This window comes from Humulus lupulus, chromosome 6, assembly GCF_963169125.1.
Source record: "Humulus lupulus chromosome 6, drHumLupu1.1, whole genome shotgun sequence".
Taxonomy (NCBI): domain Eukaryota; kingdom Viridiplantae; phylum Streptophyta; class Magnoliopsida; order Rosales; family Cannabaceae; genus Humulus; species Humulus lupulus.
The window spans coordinates 105860208-105866531 of NC_084798.1; positions in this window are offsets into that span (position 1 = coordinate 105860208).

A 6324-nucleotide genomic window follows, 5' to 3' on the forward strand; every position below is an offset into this window, starting at 1 on the left:
CCAAAGGCTTACCTCAAGTATTGGTGTGTTCCTGCTAACCCCTTGCCAACCCTTCAAGCTTAGCTTAGTATTCTTGCTACTCAGCTTAACCTAGCTCCCTTCTAAGTTTTGCTCCAAGAAGAATGAAGAGAAATGGTGAGAAAACCACAAACCGATCCTAAGAAAACCACTCTGTTTTCCTTCCTTTTCTTTTTCTTTCTTTTCCTTCTTTTCTTTCTTTCCTCAGCCTTCTACCCTTTTTCTAAAATTCCCACTAAGTATAAAGCCTCAGCATACTTATCTCTTACCATCCAAATGACCATTATGCCCTCCCTTTTAATTTTAAACCTTTAATCCACTTAGGGGCATTTTGGTCATTTTACCCAATTCCCGCTAATTCCTCAAGTGTCCCTAATATTTCCTGCTTACTTCCTAATACCTAATTAATCACCAATTATATTCCTCAATGTCAAAATAGACTCCAATATACTCACTAAATTCCCATTTATACCCCCAGGCTCACCCCAAGCAGGGTATAAATCCCTGCCATGACTTTTTCGCTAATCTGCTCACTAGGATCATCTCGAGTCACAAATCACAGATATATCCACATAATAATGTGGTCTCAACAATTATCACATATATATATATACAGTTATGCCTGCAACAGGCCAAAATTACGATTATGCCCTTCTAACCTAATCAGGGCCTACATGCATACTAATACACATAGCCATGCATCACAAGTATTCAAATAGTCATATAACATGCTTTAAATCATTAAATCACATATATTCCAATTATGCCCTCCCAGCACACTAATCAAGGCCCTTAAGCCTTATTAGTAAATTTGGGTCGTTATAACTACCCCCTCCTAATGAGAATTTCGTCCTCGAAATTTACCTGAATAACTCGGGATGCTGATCCCGCATTATTGTCTCAAGCTCCCAGGTCGCCTCCTCGACCTTACAATTCCTCCACAGCACTTTAACAAGGGGAATCGTCTTATTCCGCAATACTTTATCTTTTTGATCCAAGATCTGAACTGGCTGCTCTTCATAAGCCAAATCTGTCTGCAATTCCAAATCTTCATATCTCAACACATGAGTCACATCTAAGACGTACTTCCGGAGCATAGAAACATGGAATACGTCATGAACTCCAGACAACGATGGTGGCAAAGCTAACCTGTATGCCACTTGACCAATCCAGTCAGTCTATAGGAACCTTAACCTTGGCACGCTCTGATACCAAGTTGTAACGCCCTAGTTACCCCCAGAACAATTACGGTGAACGATGAACCATGAATTTAACTCACTACCCGAGTTCTTTGGTTAAAAACGAGCTTCTAGGTGTTATTAAAAGGTTAAGGTGGAAAACCAATCAAAAGGGAAGGATATATTTTATTTAAAACATAAAACTTTTCATGGGCCCATCAAAACATTTACAAGTTATTTACAACTCAAAATGGTCATTGCTGTTTAAATTTACAACTCGCCGACCTAAGCGGCAAAAATTGGGTAAACCCCCTAGTTCCTCTGAGAACTCCTTGGTTGTGGTGGTCAAGTGGCCGCATATGTACACAACACCACCTAAGCTCTCCACTCAAGGCTGGGTGAGCTTTTCTTTCCCTTTACCTGCACCACATAGCACCCATGAGCCAAAGCCCAACAAGAAAACATAATAATGCATGAATATAATATCAACAATGATCATAATAATCATTCAAGACTTTCAGTTCAAAATAGAGGAGTGACAATTTGGAAAGTCACTAAAGTGGGTTCCGTTCCCTTTAACCATGTGACGATATGGTCACCTGGGCTTTATAAATAAGTGATCCTTTCAATAGCTTATCAAGATAGGTGTTCAATGAACTAGTCACCAATATAACCTACCACATGACCATAGGGTCACAACCATGGGATTCTGCTCCCTAGCCACGTGACAAGCAGTCACCTAGCCCTTAGGCCCTGGCTCTGAGTAACTAGTCCGAGACTAGTCAAGCGCTTATAATTTTCATCGACCTTAGGGTCGGTCCAGCATTAATGCTCCTAGAGTCATTCAACACTAATATCGATTAGATCTAATCTTTTATCGGCCCTACGTTCATGACACTTATGCCGTTTTTGACTCTCAGGTCAGTAATACGCGACTAGTGTCGTCCCTGACTAGTCAGTGCCATACACAAGTATGAAATATATGTTAAGCATTTAATATGAAATCAATGTCCATATTTAGTAACCAACATGCCTCAATAACAACCACGCATGTCATATACACATGGGGCAGTTTCCTTACCTCTGGTTCGAGCGAGAATAGAATAAGAACGACCCTTGAGAACGATTGACCTTTTGATTCCTTAGCGGTTACCTAATCATAACCAAATATAACCTCCATTAATGAAAATCAACAATGAAAGGGCCTTGACCAAAACTCCACTCTCGGGACCTCGAAACGTACCCACACTGTGATTAGATTCAATCCCGGGCCTTAAGGATTGAAACCCCGAGGAAAAAACCCTTAAAAACACTCAAAACAGGATTCTGAAGGAACAAAGTAGCGCTACAGCGCTACTCACTAGTGCCCCAACGCTATTCTCATAACCCCAAACTGCCCAAGCGTCCCGTGGGTAGCGCTGTAGCGCTACACCCAGCCAGATGCACCCCTGAAACCTCTTCCTTTGACTCCTTCAATTCCAATGCTTCCAAACCTCATTTTTGGTGCCAAGTGAACCCAAAACCATCGCCACAAGACCTAAGCATCACAACCACAAGAACCCAAAAAAAAACTCCCAACAAAACCAATCATCCAACCTAGAAATCTCAACTGAATACCAAAGCTAAAACAGAGCAAACCAGGAATTTTAATGCTAGAAACTTACCTAAAGTTCAGATTATGATGCTCTTCAATGGTGGAACACACTCCCAAGCTCCCAAGACTTATTTCCCAAGCTTGAATCCCCAAGTTAGGCTCAAAAATCACAAAGGAAAAGGAAGAAAACAGGTAAGGGAGAAGGATTAAAAGTGCTCTATTTTCCCTTCCTTCTACAGCCTTCAATGGCTTAATACTATCCTAGAGGTGAAAAGACCAAAATACCCCTAGGTCAAATAAACATTTCTGAAAGCTCGCAAGGGCGAAATTGACATTTTCCACCTATTTTGTTAATCATAATTAACGTTATCCAATTCCCGATATTCTCAATATTCTCAAACACCAATAATTCATATCTCGTTACCCTTTAACTCCCGGCAATGCTCTAATCATTAAAATCACCTCGAGACTCACCCCAAGCCCCGGACTTAAACTTGTTATGACTAAACCGCTAATTTATATTCAAAGATCGTCTCATGCCGAATGGCTCGAACAAATCCACATTATAATGTGATCTCAACAATATGTCGCCAACATGCATACAAATATACAATTACGCCCTCAACAGACCAAATTACCAAAACACCCCTGTAAAGAAATGTGGACCCACATGCATGCATTTAACATCATGTTATAATATAATTCACATAAACATACATATAATCACTTAATGGCATAATTAAACAATTATGGCCCTCCCGGCCTACTAATCCAGCCATTAAACCGCATTAGAGATTTCGAGGCATTACAGAACCCCCCGCCAATGAAGAACCGACCAATAAGCCTGAATGTTGGGGGGCAACCTAAACAACCCAATGTCTTTGACCGACTAGGTGTGAGCGAGCAAAGGCGTAGGGATGAAGATCTAAGGGATGTTCTCAATGATCTAAGGGAAAGGCACGATGAGTATTTTCTCCCATCACCGGTCGCTCCAGTAGTACCAGTTGTTGTACAGGCCTAGCTATATGCTTTAAATTAGGTCGTCCAACAACTGGTTGGGAACTGGACCTCCCATATAGAGTTTGATCGTAGAAAGGGCACTCCATTTGTGCAAAGAATCGCTGTGTCAGAGACTCCTAGCAAATTTAAAATGTCGGTCTTGCCCAACTTCACTGGATTAGAAGATCCTGTATCTTACGTTAACAAATTCAAGATACAGATGGACATCCAAAAGGTGTCAAATGATGCTCGGTGCTGAATTTTTTTGACAAATTTATCCAAAACTGCTCTAGAGTGGTTTTTAAAATTCCCTCCAGCCAATATAGTTTCTTGGGAAATGTTCGTAAAGGAGTTTTATGGACAGTTCTATGCTGGTCGAGTACAACCAACCGAGGCCAATCAGCTGGTCGAAATACGCCAAAAGGAAGGAGAGACCTTGAAGGGGTATATTCAACGATTCATGCGAGCAGCTGCTGAGCCAAGACAGTTGGGGATGAGGGAAAGATGATGGCTCTCACTACTGGGGTACAGCGCCACTCATCCCTTTGGGATAATTTTTGAAAGAATGGAGTCAAGAGCACTCAGGAGTTTCTAGACCGAGCAGACGGGTATATCAAGCTCGAGGAGGCCATTGCCAATGAAGGAAAGTCTCCTACAGACAATGAAGGCTTAGAAAGAAGATCCCACCAAAGCCGCCAATGTGTCTTGGAAAAGCAATGGCAACGGAAAATATAATGGGAAGTGTGGGGGAAAAGGGCGAACCATTAGCCAACAACATCTGATAACAAGCGCCTGAAGTAGAATAGATACGAGCCAAGGTTCACCAATTACACAGCCCTAGTCGATAGCAGAGCGGAGGTGTACTAGATAGGGGTGAGCATCTAAACTGGAAAAATGCGACGACCAACCGAACTTCACCACACTACACCACAAACAGCGGTGTCAAAAGTGGAATAGTTAGGTATGGTTTGTATCTTAGCTAAACCGTGTGGTGCGGTGCGGTGCACGGTTTGGCGGTGTGAAATTTTGGTTTGCACCACACCGCACCGTATACTTACAAATATGTTAAAAAAAATTAAACTTTACATATATACCATTTTTTAGTAACCCAATCTGAATCTAGGAGCCCACTTAAATTAGGAGTCCACTTAAATTAGGGTACCTTATTCTCTAACACATCATACACGACAATAACTCATTCCTCTCTCATCTCATTTGCGCCTCCTCCCTATCACCATCTCTATCTCACACATATTTTTTAACACACTTACACCATGGAAAACCACCCAAACCACACTGCAAAAAATGGTTTGGTTTGGTCGATTTGGTGCAACGAAATCACACTGCACGGTGTGTTCTAGCTACTACACCGCACTTGTGGCATGGTGTATTAAAAAGTGTTCAAACCGCCCAAACCACACCGTGCACACCCCTAGTACCAGGCTAGTCACACTACTATTCCCTTTAGGCAGCCAGCCCCAATCAGGAAAGATATATCCAAGAGAGACACTACCAAGTTTTGTCATTTTCATAACGACTATGGCCATGACACCAACGAGTGCAACCAGCTCAAGGATGAGATTGAGTTCCTTATTAGACAATGACATCTGAGAAGGTATGTGCGAGCATCTAGAGGTTCTCAGCAAGGGGCTCAAGGAAGCAACGAGCAGGTACCTGTACGCCAACGCTCGCCTCCTTTACAGCCAGCTCCAGTTGCTGGTACATTTCTGACCATCTGCGAAGGACCACACATATCGGGTGACAGTGGGAAGGCAAGAAAAAGGTATGTCAGAACCTTACGTCACGATCAGGATAATAAAATGTTGAACGTCGAGGAGCGAACTCCCAAAAAATCTCGAACAGATGAAGAATTAATAACGTTCTCTGAGCTAAATACTCAACATGTTCGATTTCCCCACTTAGATCCTCTGGTTGTGGATGTTCAAATTGCCAGCATGATGGTCAAGCGAGTGTTGGTGGATACAGGAAGCTCAGTCAACATTTTTTATAATTCTTCACTGGAAAGGATGAAATTGTCAATGCAAGATTTGGAACCATGCAACCAAACCATTTATGGTTTTTCCGGCAAAGGGCTCGCACCAACTGGATCAATCAGACTTCCAGTCACACCAGGGGCTGCACATGCGAACAGGACATTACTCGCTAATTTCATAGTAGTCAATTGTCCTTCCGCATATAACGCTATGATTGGAAGGGCCATTCTCTTCGATCTGCGGGTAGTGACCTCAGTATGGCATTTGGCCATGAAGTTTCCAACCGACAAAGGAATTGGATGCATGTTGGGAAACCAGCGAGAAGCATGAGAATGTTATAACTCCTCGATCACCAAAGCAAAGAGAGGTGGATCGGGAGAAAAAGCCGAGAAAACTTGTTGTTGACAAATGAAACACAAACCCAATCAGGTAAACAGATAACCAAATATGGTGTTGCCCAAAGTGAGGATAGGGATTTAGATCCTTGCCTTGGGTATTTTGAAGAGAACGTGGGACCTGTGGAAGACCTCGAGGAGGTCCA